The sequence below is a fragment of the Amaranthus tricolor genome, chromosome 5 (genome assembly GCF_026212465.1).
Source record: "Amaranthus tricolor cultivar Red isolate AtriRed21 chromosome 5, ASM2621246v1, whole genome shotgun sequence".
NCBI classification, from domain to species: Eukaryota; Viridiplantae; Streptophyta; class Magnoliopsida; order Caryophyllales; family Amaranthaceae; genus Amaranthus; species Amaranthus tricolor.
The window spans coordinates 9645532-9661198 of record NC_080051.1 but is presented as its reverse complement, the minus strand read 5'-3'; the positions used below and the strand labels follow the sequence as shown (position 1 = coordinate 9661198).

The 15667-nt window shown below is 35.3% G+C and overlaps 1 long non-coding RNA gene across 4 annotated transcripts; it reads left to right on the top strand.

Moving 5' to 3' along the window:
- The first annotated feature begins 7189 nt into the window (after nucleotides 1-7189).
- On the top strand, nucleotides 7190-10492 carry LOC130813869 (uncharacterized). 4 transcript variants are annotated; one of them, XR_009042249.1, is made up of 3 exons: nucleotides 7190-7439; nucleotides 7722-7811; nucleotides 9182-10492. It is a non-coding gene; the product is annotated as an uncharacterized LOC130813869 (long non-coding RNA). The 4 variants fall into 4 exon arrangements; XR_009042250.1 differs by having other exon boundaries at nucleotides 7713-7811; XR_009042251.1 differs by having other exon boundaries at nucleotides 7713-7811; nucleotides 9320-10491.
- The last annotated feature ends 5175 nt before the right edge of the window (nucleotides 10493-15667 follow it).

Sequence of the window (15667 nt, the reverse complement as noted above, 5' to 3'; positions counted from 1 at the left end):
CTTGAAAGAGACCGATCCCGGTGAATTGTTGGAAAAATTACAAAAAGTGTATGCTTCCAAATCCTTAACAAATAAACTTTGCTTTAGGTGGGAGTTTTATCAACTCACGAAGGATGAGGATACAACAATGCAAGACCACATTAACACATTTAACAAGTTGGTGTGCCAATTGTTAAATGCCGATGAAAAGTTGACCGATGAAGAACAAGTGTTACTACTTTTGGCTTCACTTCCCAAGGACTATAGAAACATAGTCCAAACATTGCTCATAGGTAGGGATTCTATCACTCTTGATCAAGCATTGGCCGCGTTGAGAGAGAATGATAGGTTCATGGTGAGTAGACAGGGGGAAGAAAAGAAGAATGTTGGGGATGGCTTGTTTAGTGAGGATTCTAATAGGGGAAGAACCAAAGAAAAGAGATATCAAGGAAGGGGTAAGTCTCATGGGAGGGGTGACCTTAATGACAAAGAGTTTTACTATTGTAAGAAAAAGGGGTACATACAAATGATGTGCAAGGAATTTAAAGAAGACTTTAAGAAAATGAGAAACTTAAGGGATAGTGGAAGGATTGAGAATGAGAGTAGCGGAAATGCCGCTCTAGGCTTTGTTGAAGATGATGATGACTATGATGGGGCTCTACTAGTTGATGGGGGAGTGGTTCATAGTAAGGAATGGGTAATAGACTCCGGTTGCTCATTCCACATTTGTTGTGAAAAAGGAAAATTTACTAAGCTTAGTTATGGTGATAATGGCCTTGTTAGTTTACCAAATGATGAAAAGGTGAAAGTAGAGGGTATTAGTGAGGTTATGATTGAGACTCATGAAGGTGTCAAAAGAAGACTTGGTGATGTAAGGTATGTACCTAAGTTTGAGAGGAACCTTATTTCATTAGGTAGACTTGAGAGTAAAGGATGCACTTTCAAAGCAAGTGGAGGGGTTTTGAAAGTCATTAGAGGGAGCATGGTGCTCATAAAGGGAGTAAGGAGTCATAGGAACTTGTATGAGTTACAAGTTAATTTTGGTAGCCTAGGCCACAAAGGTGTTGATGATAGTGTGTTTGGGTCAAGGAGAGTTACTTTTGCGGATGATAAGAGTATTGGACTTGAGGGGGAGATTGTTAAAGCAAGTACCAATAATCTTAATGATGACGTTAACTTTAAACATATAATCGAACATGCTTTGTCTTGTACTTTAGAGAGGGTCGATAAAGATGTGTCGAATATGGGTGGTTTAAGGTTTGGAATGGTTGATGACAGTTGCTTGATCAAAGCAACAAATAAAGAAGCAGAACAGTGAGTGGCTCGACCAACCGCTCGATCGAGTGAAGTATTGCTCGACAGGTCGAGCGGTGTTGGCTCGGTCGAGCAAGGTGTGCAGAAAAAGTCAGTAGCTTCTCTGGAAGCTCGCTCGATTGAGCGAGGTAGTGGCTCGGGTCGAACGGAAGTTCAGCAGACTACTTTGGATTCTGTTCAGAATTTGTAATGTCTATGCAATAATGTGGTGCACTACTTCTATTGGTTATTGTAATGTTTATTGTCATAGTTAATTAGATGTTAATTGAGTTGTTACATGTATGTTTATGGTGATTTATGAGGGAATACTAAGAGTGATGAATATCTTGGCTATAAATAAGATTCATCACTCATAGTAACATTCACCACAAACACACATATTGTTGAGAGGGCTATTGCATTGTTAGAAATTTGAGAGTGTTTTTACTTTGCTTTAGTATTTCTGATCTTGAGAGATTGTTCTCAAGATAAGGGTGGTTTATTATACTTGTAATTGTTGAATTCATTATAATAAACTATATTTGAGGGGGAGGTATTCAAGATACCTCATAAACACTTGTGTTCAATTTTGCATTATATTTTTCATTTGTTTTTCATTGTTGTACCTCTTTAAGGCTTTCGCTTTCAATTGGTATCAGAGCGAGAGTGCGTCTTGGGCTATTTGGGGTGTGAAAGTGAGGTTAAAAGAACAAGAAAGACACAATGACTGATGGGAAAAGTTTCTCTATTCAATTGTTTGATGGAAGAATAAATTTTTCCATATGGAAGAGCTCGATGGAAGATGTTTTGGTGAAACAAGGCATCGATAATGCGCTATTGAAGGAGAAGCCAAATAATGTAGAAGCAGCAAGATGGACACAAATGAGAAAGAAGGCGGTAAGCACAATCCGGCTTGCCATTGCACCCAAAATCAAGTATAACTACTTGAAAGAGACCGATCCCGGTGAGTTGTTGGAAAAATTACAAAAAGTGTATGTTTCCAAATCCTTAACAAATAAACTTTGCTTGAGGTGGGAGTTGTATCAACTCATGAAGGATGAGGATACAACACTGCAAGACCACATTAACACATTTAACAAGTTGGTATGCCAATTGTTAAATGCCGATGAAAAGTTGACCGATGAAGAACAAGTGTTACTACTTTTGGCTTCACCTCCCAAGGACTATAGAAACATAGTCCAAACATTGCTCATAGGTAGGGATTCTATCACTCTTGATCAAGCATTGGCCGCGTTAAGAGAGAAGGATAGGTTCATGGTGAGTAGACAGGGGGAAGAAAAGAATAATGTTGGGGATGGCTTGTTTAGTGAGGATTCTAATAGGGGAAGAACCAAAGAAAAGAGATATCAAGGAAAGGGTAAGTCTCATGGGAGGGGTGACCTTAATGACAAAGAGTGTTACTATTGTAAGAAAAAGGGGCACATACAAATGATGTGCAAGGAATTTAAAGAAGACTTTAAGAAAATGAGAAACTTAAGGGATATGGAAGGATTGAGAATGAGAGTAGCGGAAATGCCGCTCTAGGCTTTGTTGAAGATGATGATGACTATGATGGGGCTCTACTAGTTGATGGAGGAGTGGTTCATAGTAAGGAACGGAAAATAGACTCCGGTTGCTCATTCCACATTTGTTGTGAAAAAGGAAAATTTACTAAGCTTAGTTGTGGTGATAATGGCCTTGTTACCTTACCAAATGTTGAAAAGGTGAAAGTAGAGGGTATTGGTGAGGTTATGATTGAGACTCATGAAGGTGTCAAAAGAAGACTTGGTGATGTAAGGTATGTACCTAAGTTTGAGAGGAACCTTATTTCATTAGGTAGACTTGAGAGTAAAGGATGCACTTTTAAAGCAAGTGGAGGGGTTTTGAAAGTCATTAGAGGGAGCATGGTGCTCATAAAGGGAGTAAGGAGTCATAGAAACTTGTATGAGTTACAAGTTAATTTTGGTAGCCTAGGCCACAAATGTGTAGATGATAGTGTGTTTGGGTCAAGGAGAGTTACTTTTGCGGATGATAAGAGTATTGGACTTGAGGGGGAGATTGTTAAAGCAAGTACCAATAATCTTAATGATGACGTTAACTTTAAACATATAATCGAACATGCTTTGTCTTGTACTTTAAAGAGGGTCGATAAAGATGTGTCGAATATGGGTGGTTTAAGGTTTGGAATAATTGATGACAGTTGCTTGATCAAAGCAACAAATAAAGAAGCAGAACAGTGAGTGGCTCGAACAACCGCTCGATCGAGTGAAGTATTGCTCGACAGGTCGAGCGGTGTTGGCTCGGTCGAGCAAGGTGTGCAGAAAAGTCAGTAGCTTCTCTGGAAGCTCGCTCGATTGAGCGAGGTAGTGGCTCGGGTCGAACGGAAGTTCAGCAGACTACTTTGGATTCTGTTCAGAATTTGTAATGTCTATGCAATAATGTGGTGCATTACTTCTATTGTTTATTGTAATGTTTATTGTCATAGTTAATTAGATGTTAATTGAGTTGTTACATGTATGTTTATGGTGATTTATGAGGGAATACTAAGAGTGATGAATATCTTGGCTATAAATAAGATTCATCACTCATAGTAACATTCACCACAAACACACATATTGTTGAGAGGGCTATTGCATTGTTAGAAATTTGAGAGTGTTTTTACTTTGCTTTAGTATTTCTGATCTTGAGAGATTGTTCTCAAGATAAGGGTGGTTTATTATACTTGTAATTGTTGAATTCATTATAATAAACTATATTTGAGGGGGAGGTATTTAAGATACCTCATAAACACTTGTGTTCAATTTTGCATTATATTTTTCATTTGTTTTTCATTGTTGAACCTCTTTAAGGCTTTCGCTTTCAATTGGTATCAGAGCGGGAGTGCGTCTTGGGCTATTTGGGGTTTGAAAGTGAGGTTAAAAGAACAAGAAAGACACAATGACTGATGGGAAAAGTTTCTCTATTCAATTGTTTGATGGAAGAATAAATTTTTCCATATGGAAGAGCTCGGTGGAAGATGTTTTGGTGCAACAAGGCATCGATAATGCGCTATTGAAGGAGAAGCCAAATAATGTAGAAGCAGCAAGATGGACACAAATGAGAAAGAAGGCGGTAAGCACAATCCGGCTTGCCATTGCACCCGAAATCAAGTATCACTACTTGAAAGAGACCGATCCCGGTGAATTGTTGGAAAAATTACAAAAAGTGTATGCTTCCAAATCCTTAACAAATAACCTTTGCTTGAGGTGGGAGTTGTATCAACTCACGAAGGATGAGGATACAACAATGCAAGACCACATTTATACATTTAACAAGTTGGTGTGCCAATTGTTAAATGCCGATGAAAAGTTGACCGATGAAGAACAAGTGTTACTACTTTTGGCTTCACTTCCCAAGGACTATAGAAACATAGTCCAAATATTGCTCATAGGTAGGGATTCTATCACTCTTGATCAAGCATTGGCCGCGTTAAGAGAGAAGGATAGGTTCATGGTGAGTAGACAGGGGGAAGAAAAGAAGAATGTTGGGGATGGCTTGTTTAGTGAGGATTCTAATAGGGGAAGAACCAAAGAAAAGACATATCAAGGAAGGGGTAAGTCTCATGGGAGGGGTGACCTTAATGACAAGAGTGTTACTATTGTAAGAAAAAGGGGCACATACAAATGATGTGCAAGGAATTTAAAGAAGACTTTAAGAAAATGAGAAACTTAAGGGATAGTGGAAGGATTGAGAATGAGAGTAGCGGAAATGCCGCTCTAGGCTTTGTTGAAGATGATGATGACTATGATGGGGCTCTACTAGTTGATGGGGGAGTGGTTCATAGTAAGGAATGGGTAATAGACTCCGGTTGCTCATTCCACATTTGTTGTGAAAAAAGAAAATTTACTAAGCTTAGTTATGGTGATAATGGCCTTGTTAGTTTACCAAATGATGAAAAGGTGAAAGTAGAGGGTATTGGTGAGGTTATGATTGAGACTCATGAAGGTGTCAAAAGAAGACTTGGTGATGTAAGGTATGTACCTAAGTTTGAGAGGAACCTTATTTCATTAGGTAGACTTGAGAGTAAAGGATGCACTTTCAAAGCAAGTGGAGGGGTTTTGAAAGTCATTAGAGGGAGCATGGTGCTCATAAAGGGAGTAAGGAGTCATAGGAACTTGTATGAGTTACAAGTTAATTTTGGTAGCCTAGGCCACAAAGGTGTTGATGATAGTGTGTTTGGGTCAAGGAGAGTTACTTTTGCGGATGATAAGAGTATTGGACTTGAGGGGGAGATTGTTAAAGCAAGTACCAATAATCTTAATGATGACGTTAACTTTAAACATATAATCGAACATGCTTTGTCTTGTACTTTAGAGAGGGTCGATAAAGATGTGTCGAATATGGGTGGTTTAAGGTTTGGAATGGTTGATGACAGTTGCTTGATCAAAGCAACAAATAAAGAAGCAGAACAGTGAGTGGCTCGACCAACCGCTCGATCGAGTGAAGTATTGCTCGACAGGTCGAGCAAGGTGTGCAGAAAAAGTCAGTAGCTTCTCTGGAAGCTCGCTCGATTGAGCGAGGTAGTGGCTCGGGTTGAGCGGAAGTTCAGCAGACTACTTTAGATTCTGTTTTTGGTCAAAATTTGTAATGTCTATGCAATAATGTGGTGCATTACTTCTATTGTTTATTGTAATGTTTATTGTCATAGTTAATTAGATGTTAATTGAGTTGTTACATGTATGTTTATGGTGATTTATGAGGGAATACTAAGAGTGATGAATATCTTGGCTATAAATTGGATTCATCACTCATAGTAACATTCACCACAAACACACATATTGTTGAGAGGGCTATTGCATTGTTAGAAATTTGAGAGTGTTTTTACTTTGCTTTAGTATTTCTGATCTTGAGAGATTGTTCTCAAGATAAGGGTGGTTTATTATACTTGTAATTGTTGAATTCATTATAATAAACTATATTTGAGGGGGAGGTATTCAAGATACCTTATAAACACTTGTGTTCAATTTTTCATTATATTTTTTATTTGTTTTTCATTGTTGAACCTCTTTAAGGCTTTCGCTTTCAACACCTTTAAAAACCTCTTACTGAATTGCGTAAATGATTAAATACTCTTACCAATCTCCGAGAATTTTATACTGATGCTTACAACAATTGTCAATGGTTATTTTTCTTTACAAAATATCCTACTTCAACCTCATGAAACCATAAGTTACAAATCCAAAGTCTGCATTAATCACATAAGAACCTAAAACTAACAATAGATATGTTGAAAAAGACTAAAGAAACCAAACAAAATTTTAATTCTTTACATTAAATGAAAAACCATTACTCCCCATATTTGTGTTTGATGCTAGACACGTAATTAATTGGTATGTAAATTAATTACGCATATTGGCCAGTTTTTGAGGATGATATCACATAGAAGATGCTTTTGGCTGGTGCAGCTAATTGTTTGTTGTGGGTTGTTGTTGCTAGCATCCTTACCATTGTCTAACAATTCTAATGCCACTTTCTTCACTTTAAAATTTGTTTTTAATGAAATGATTAATCTTTACCAATTCATGTTAATTGAATTTTCTTTATGATATTGCTAAGGATTATGATGTTTATTTCCCCTTATTTTTTAGAAAAGAAAGAGAACACTACAAAAAAAGTTGCATATACCCACACTTAATTAACCACGCTTAATTAAGTGTAGGCGTAATAATCAATTTCGCCTCGCTTATTAAGTGTGGAGAAAATAACTTTACTCATAAGCGTGGAGAAAAATAAATTTAAAGCCAAAAACTCAAATATGTGCTGAAAATAAATTTTTAGTGTGGATATAAGCCATATTAACCGCATTTATAAGCGTGGGTATTTGCTTAGAAAATCAATTTATATACTTCAATTAACAAATTAAAAATTGGGCTGGAGAATGGCGTATATTTCCCAAGACTAAACTACTTTTATCCGCTGCTTCGTCTTCTTCCTCCAAACTTCTACCCTAATTTTTCACCATTTTAGATAGATCCCAACTTTGCTGCTCATTATTTCATTTTTCGGTTTCATTTAGGATTCAATCGTTGTTTTATTCCTCTCTAATGGCCAATTGAATTCAATTGTGCTTTAACTGTCACTTTTTCCTCTCAAATCGTCACATTCGTGCTAATTCGCTATATATCAGTGTAGGTTTTCCGTAATTTGATTTATTTACAATTTTCTGCTCAGTGAAAACTTAATTCTCTAATTCTTGAAGAAACTATTTATCAATCACTCAATATTTTGTGGTAAACAGCTTTTTCCCAAACAAAATTTTCCTTATATTGTTCTGATTGATTTAGATGCATGAAGGACATGAATAAGTAAAGCTTGTTTGTTTTACTTGTGTGGATTTCGTTTCAAATACGTTGTATTTCTTGGTTCCTGTTCAAACACTAATGTTTGACACTTTGTTTTAGTTTTTGCAGGTTTATGTGGAAGCTTATACATGTTCTTGTGTTAGATGTCATCCTTTCGAACCATCCTTTGTTGCTCAGTCAAATGGACAAATATTAGAGGTATGAATCTCATGGAATTTTTTGTTTTTCAATAAAGCGCAGTTTTAACTTGGACTCTTAGTCATTTGTCATATGCACTACAACTTTTAAAGTTCTATCATGGATGCGTTTAACTATTCTACACATATGTAATATGCTATTGGTGCACGTGGTTCTTGGGCCTGCTATCAATGAATCAATGCCTTCATTACTGCATATAATGACTTTGAATGATGCCAACAAATTCTTGCTTTAGTTAGACTCTTATTTGCACATACTGTATGGCCTATTGTACAAAGCTTCTATTGGTATATTTTCCCTTCCCATGAACTGTTTGTCACATATTATAGCATGAAAATTCTATGCAAAATAAAGGAACTCTATTATGAGCTTTGGTGTTTGTTCTCTATTGAACTTGAGTGCTGATAACAAAACAAAGGAACCCTTTGAGATATACAATCTGTTGCAATTATGATAAGCAACACATCAGAAAAAAATCAACACCAACACAACATCAGAGTCAGTAGCACAACAGCATGGAACAACAAAAAACAAATTTCTATTGATGCTGCCAATGGTTTTGTAGGATTTGGTCCTAATGTTTGCTGATTGTTTATCAACCAATCAACACACATAACCAACTAATCACCAGATTTTTAGTCAGACTACTACGCTAGTACTAGTAAGAAGACAGTAATATATACTTGATCCATTATGATAATCATTTTCATTTTCCTACCTTTTTTGGTTTAAATTTTAGGCTTTTAATTTTTTACCTTTTTTTTAGTCAACTTTTGGTATGCTGTGATCGATTATGATTGTATTGATTAATGTAATTATACTAAATAAATAAATAATAGAAGTAAAACCATAATAAGTAATGTAATGCTAGTATGATCTTTACATATGTGGTAATTTCTATTAGTATATATATTGATAATTAGTAGTTGTCTAATACGAAAACCAATACAGATCAGTTTTGAGTAATAATAACAATGGAATATGTTCAGTTGTTAGTTTTTCTACGTTTTTCTTCCTAATTCTCCATTAATTGCATTATTTTGTAATAACAGTGGACTATGATTAGTTGAGAGAATATCGTAAGATCAAATATGTTCTGTAAGAGCCAAATTAGAATCAAAGAAATACTTGATAATGCCACATTTCTTCTAGTAGTCATTGAATAGATAAGTCTGTTGCTGAAGTTGTGAGGTTTTTTTGCTGCCTATGTTGCATCCAAATGTAGTACTAAATATACATGCATTCACGAAGAAATTCTTACTTTGTTATCAGCTGATTATGTTGATGTTGTCGTGAGCTTTGCTGTCCCACTTTGATTATTTTTTAGATGTTTGGTATTACTAATTACTTGTGAGTTTGGTTTGATGCAGTGGGTGATAGAAATTTCTGACAATCCAGTGAGGGATGAGCCTAAACCTACATTTAGGAGTTATTGTTATGTTGTGTTTGGTTTGGCCTCAAGAATAACATCTGATAACTTGCACATGTTACTGTTGTTTCGAATGTAGCTTCCTTGATTCTACTGATGTGCTGCTGCTAGTACCTTACTGCTGCTGCCTTTGACTGATGCTAAATTCAAACTTGTTTGCTGTTGTTGGTTGATGTTCATGGATCTGCGCGTTGTTGGTGATTTGTTGTGTTTAGTGTTGCAAATTGTCGAATTGAGCAATTGCACTAAAGCCCTATTGCTGCTGAGCTATGTGCACGGCGCTGCTTATGGATGCCAGTCATGCCACTGCCAATGTTTACTGATATGGTGTTATTCTCAGTGAGCTGCTGATGTGCTACTCCGTTGGGATGTGTATGCAAAGTTTGCTGTTATTTAGTATGGGGTGCTACTGCCCTATCTTGTTTGTAGCTTGTTAATTAAGCCTTGAATTTATACACCTTAATTTATAGGCTTGTATTAGTTTTTATATAGCCTTAGGTTTGTCTCTTTGAGGTCCCATCCTTACTCCGTACTCCCAACTTCATTCAATTGCAAGTCGGTGTTTGGTAGGTCTCCTAAGTTTTGAATCATTTTTTTATATTGATCTGGCTTTTGCTTGGCATTTTATAAAAATTTCTTTACTAAAAAAATAATAATGAAACTAATTTTTTTTGGCAAAATAAATTTTATTTTTATTATTGTTATTATTTTTTTTTTGTTTTTTTTAATAACGGCATTTCATTTCATTAGAAAAGAACTTTACAAGAAGAAGGTGGGGAATCAAGCAACAAGCTGAACACCCACCCTTTTTTGAATAAAAAAGCTAGCTTATGGAAAATATAGGCCCTAGACTTGGTACTATAAGAGTTACTCAAAGCAACCGATGCAACACTTGATAGAAGCTCGAGTGCGTCTTCACCTAACTCTCTAAAAGTAGAGAAAGTAAAGGGGATGAATTTGTAATTGTTATCCTCGCACTTAGTGGTGTATTTCTTCCTCTTTCTCTCTGCCGCATTGGCTAAAGAGACATTAGGGGCCCATGAGGAGACTCTTATACCAGCAAAGGCGAGCCTCCGGTTACATCCTTGCCATGGAGCCAATTAAACAGAAGGAATTCTGCTTGCCTAAGATCCTTCTCTGCCTTCAAAGAGAACCCCACTGGTACCTCCTTACGGACCAAGATCCCAGCTCTGCAACAGATATCCACGAGCATGTCCCAAACCAAATTGTGTCAAAACTTCAAGCCAACCTCACTAGAGCAATGAATTGCGTGATCCCCCATGTATCCATCTTGGCAGTGTTGTAGCTTAGACATAAACTACCTTCGGCAAATAAGGGAATTGAGAGCCGATGGCATAAAACAGAACGATACTGGCGAGGACACATTTTCTGTCCCTAACCATCAATAGTGATTATTCGCAGAAAGTCCGGTGTTGTTGTTGTTGTTATTATTATTATTATTATTATTATTATTATTATTATTATTATTATTATTATTATTACTATTATTATTATTATTATTATTACTATTATTATTATTATTATTATTATTATTATTATTATTATTATTACAACTAAAAAAATAATAGAATTAATTTTTACGCTAAAATTAATAAAAAAAATTAGTTATCATCTACATTACCCACGCTTATAGGTAAGGAAAAACGCGACGTAAATTAATGAGCTTCTAAATAATTTCCCCACGCATATAAGTGAGGAGAATGTCCCCATGCTTATAAGTGTGGCTAGAAGTGCATTTTGCCACGCTTATTAGTGTGGCTAAATGTACATTTCCACACTTATTTAAACATGGGGGAATTAGTTTAGCTTCACATATAAGCGGGAGAAATAACATTATTAAGCGTGGGAGGATGCAATTTTTTTGTAGTGGAAGAGAAATGGAACTCATTAATAAATTGCAAGGAACAGTAGGATAATTTTTTTCCATCTTTTAATAAGCCATTCTCTCCGTCTGAAAAAAAAGATTTTAATGCTTAAATTTATAGGGAACATAACCTATTCTACAATATCCAACATTTCATCGCATCTCGATGATAGCCTTATGTTGTTGTGTGACCTTCACTCTGCACAGTACACCTATCACATATGGAAATATGAACCATTTATAATACTCCCTCCTATTCATTTAGGTGTCCCATTTACTTTTGAGACATTATTTATTTATCACTCTTAAATTGCATTTTATTGTTAATCTATAAGTTAAAACATAGTCATGTGAGATCTTATTTGATTCGTTTTGATTTAAAGATTATTAATATCAACTTTTTATAATTTTTAATTATACATAACTCAGATATATTAAGAATTGAATAATTGTATTGGATAGAGTACATAAAGTAAATAGGACACTTAAGAAGAATAGGAGGGAGTATGATATTGAAGTTGATAGAACAAAAATACAATTTGTAAGTGACACACATTCATGACTAACAAACTCCAAAACAAAATCAACGAGAAATTAAAGGTGTGATAATTGCTATAAATACATAAATTAAAGGTTGACATTTGTTGAGGAAAGGTTTGTTTTCAGAGTTAAGTTATCTTGCAACCAAGATGGAAGATGCAGTTGTCTAAATGATGTTGACATATAGGCGTAGGTGCAAGAGGAGAAGTTGGAGGTTGTGGTTCAAATTGAGGAGTTTAAGTGTGAAGTTGGTTTGTATTTGATGCAAGGAGTTCTGAAGGTATATCTTACCAAGTAGGAATTGAAGGTGGTTGTATCTCGATATTATACAAAGATTGAGGAGGCTAAAAAAGTTAATAAAATGGGTCTAGACCAATCAAATAAGATGGATAAGAGGTTCCACTTACAAACTTAAAAAAAATTCACTAAAAAACCAATTAGTAGTAATAAGAGTTGCTCTTTAACTTTATAAAGTAGTATTAGGAATACTTATCCCTCAAAGCCCACGAGCTTCCACAATGGGTTAAAGATCTAAATATTCAAATGTAACATTTTCTTGAAAGGCCTTCTAGTGTGAAAAGTGTAATAGCTAAATTTTCACCTTTTTTTCTTAAGCATAATACCATACAAAAAAGTTTGAACACATGTGTTCTTAGTTTTGTGTCCTTTAGGATAATCTTTCTCAGCCATTTGCAACTACTCATCATAAACTGTGGATTAGCATGGAAGGAGAGGTGAATACATCACTCAGACATCAAAATTATGAAGTTAAGTTGATATTTATGTTGTGTCAAAATGTAGGAACTAAATAATGCAAGTTAGTGTAAGAAATGACAATAATAAAGAAATAATCAAGCCAAGGATTTGATGTGGTTCACCAATAAATAAGCTACATCCACCATCTACCATCTAGACTATGATTAATATTCATGTGTTAAAAGGAGAAGTACAAAACTTGAGAGGAATTACAATGGAGGTTATGTGTAGAAGAGTGGAGCTAATTTAGGCTGTAAACTAAACAAGGATGCTCTATGTATGAGACTTTGGTGCAAGCAGTAAGGGCCTAAAACTAAGGTATTTATAGGGGAGCATGATGTGTATAAAGGGGCAGCAGCTGAGCAAAACAACAAAAACAAGACAACAAGCAGCAGCATACGTAAACAGAGATCAGAGGCAGGGTTTGTAGCGTGCTTGACCTAATCCAAGCGAGTAGCGGTCGAGCGGCTACCAGCAGCTCTCTGATGCGGTTTTTCAGCCTTGCTACGGGTTCCTTTGTTCCTCACTTCATGAATGCTCATTGGTACTTTTATCCAAGCCTCCATACACCCAAGTCTACACTAACGTTATTACATTACACTAATGTACTAACTTAATTCCCAACAAACCAATCACAAGTTGGTACTATGTTCTTTCTTACTTAACACTAACATACATGATAAATTTTCTTAATCATTGTTTTGGTTTTTTGGTGAACATAAGTCACCAATAATTCTAACAATCTCAACTTTGACTTGTGTTCTCTAACTCACAAAACATCATCTTTAAGATTCATCCAACAATACTCACAAAAAACTCTAGCTAGAAAATATACTCAACAAAATTAAATTAAATATGTGCACAAAACATACAAAAGCACATGCATTGCAATACCCTCTAAGGGTTTACAACAGAGTATGATTGATTAGCAACCAAGTCCTAACAACCCATAAACTTGTTGGGAGATATTGAGGTTACATTCAAGTCATCAAAAGAAGTATCATCCTTACCATGCTTGGTTGAAGTAGTGGCATCACAAACTGAACTGATTAAGGTTGAACCAAGTAGCTTATACAATCCATCATTATCAATAGACCCTTTCATTAACAACTTAGGAGCCTTGCTAACCTTCATAACTCCACCTTCACCAATGCACCTAATATCTTTTTTATCCAAAGTACCAAGGAAAATTAAGTGCTTATTCATGCTTGGAACATAGAGGACTCCAAACAATGTTTTCACAACACCATCAAACATAATGATTCTAACATATCCTATACCAACTATAAAAAAACTAGTCTCATTGACCATAGTGACTTTTCTTCCATCAACCTTTTGATATGTTGAGAAGAAACAAGAGTCAGAAGTCATTTGGCTAAAACACCCCAAATCCAATACCTAAGAATCACCATCCTTGTACTCATTAGTAACAACAACAACACCAACATCATATTCTTCCTCAACATAACTAGCCTTGGCGGAGCTACTTCCTTTGGACTTACATTCATCGGATTGTTTGGATATTAATTTCCAACAATTTCACTTAAGATGACCTTTCTTCCTACAATAGTTACAAGTCATACCTCTCTTGTTCCTACTTGACTCCTTAATAAACAATACATCATTAGACTCAATGGACAACTTTTATGCAAATCGGGAATCAATATGGTCTTTTTATGTTAATTCCTTTCTAACATCCTCTTTACACAATGTGTCTCTACCATATAACAAGGTTTCTTTAAACGATTATAAGAAATGGGTAGAGAGCATAATAACAGAATTTCTTCATCATCTAGTGAAACCTCAATATTTTGTAAATCCAAAACTATAGAGCAAAACTCATCAACATGAGGTTTCATAGGTTTACCTTCTTCTAATTGGAGATCATAGAATCTACTCTTCAAGAGTAATCAGTTGATAACATTTTTTTGCCATGTAAAGTGATTCCGATTTCTCCCAAATCCCTTTAGAAGTCACCTTCTATACATCATTCCTCAAAATTTCATTGGAAAAGGCTTAGTTGCATGGCGGATGCAGATGTTGCATCCATCTCTTCGCACTTAGCCTCACTAATTAATACAAATAGGCTTCCTCTCATCACCTTTAAATGCTTTATGAACATGATATTGAATCAATATTGCCTTCATCTTCACTTGCCATAAACAGAAATTGTGTTCTTATTAAAGTTCAATTTCTAACTTTATTGTTGACATCTTTGACTTCAAATGACTAGCACAAACACCTCAAAACAACCCTAGATAAACCCTTGGCTCTGATACCAATTGAAAGAAGAGATGTATATCTCACGCAAATATCAAAAGTATGAAATAAATTAATATTTATGTTGTGTCAAAGTGTAGGGACTAAATAATGCAAATTAGGATAGTGAATGATAATAATAAAGAAAAATTTATGTTGTGTCAATCAATGGGCTACATCCATCATCTAGTCTAGGATTAGTATTAATGTGTTTAAAGGAGAAATATAAAACTTGAGAGTAATTACAATTAATGTTATGTGTAAAAGAGAGGAGTTAATTTAGAGAGAAAACTAAATAAGAAGGATACTCTATGTACGAGACTTTGGTGCAAGTAATAAGCGCCTAGGACTAAGGTATTCATAGGGGAGCATAATGTGAAAAAGGGGTAGAAGCTGAGGAAAGATATGGAAACAAGACAACAGGTAGTAGCATATGACCTAGGCCTGGCAAGCGGTGTTCAAGCGGCTTCCAGTGTCTCTCTGATGCAGTTTTTTAGCCTTGCTACGGGTTCCTTGGTCTCCTACTTTAGAAATGCTCATTGGCATTTTTTTCCTAGATCTGAATGCTTGCTCTCCAAGCATAAACCAAGCCTCCATACACCCAAGTTTGCACTAACATTAGTGTAGCAGGAGTAGTAGTCTTGATACGTAATTAACTTTAATGAAAATTTTTACAAAACAATGCGGAAGTATAAAAATGTCGATTTGTTAAAAATCTTTCATATTAAAAAAATGTTTATTAGAAATGATAAATATTACATAAAAGTAGGAAAATGAAATACATATCAAAATACACAATAATTAGAATTAAATACGTCAAAATCATCAAACATGAATTATATAAAAAAATTTGTAGCTAAGTCCTCGATAGCATAAATAATTAGAATTAAATGATAGTCGATTGAACCGGTCAGCGCTTAACGCCGACCACAACTCCCTATCCAGTTCATAATACGGAAATAATACACTACATTTACAAAATAAAAA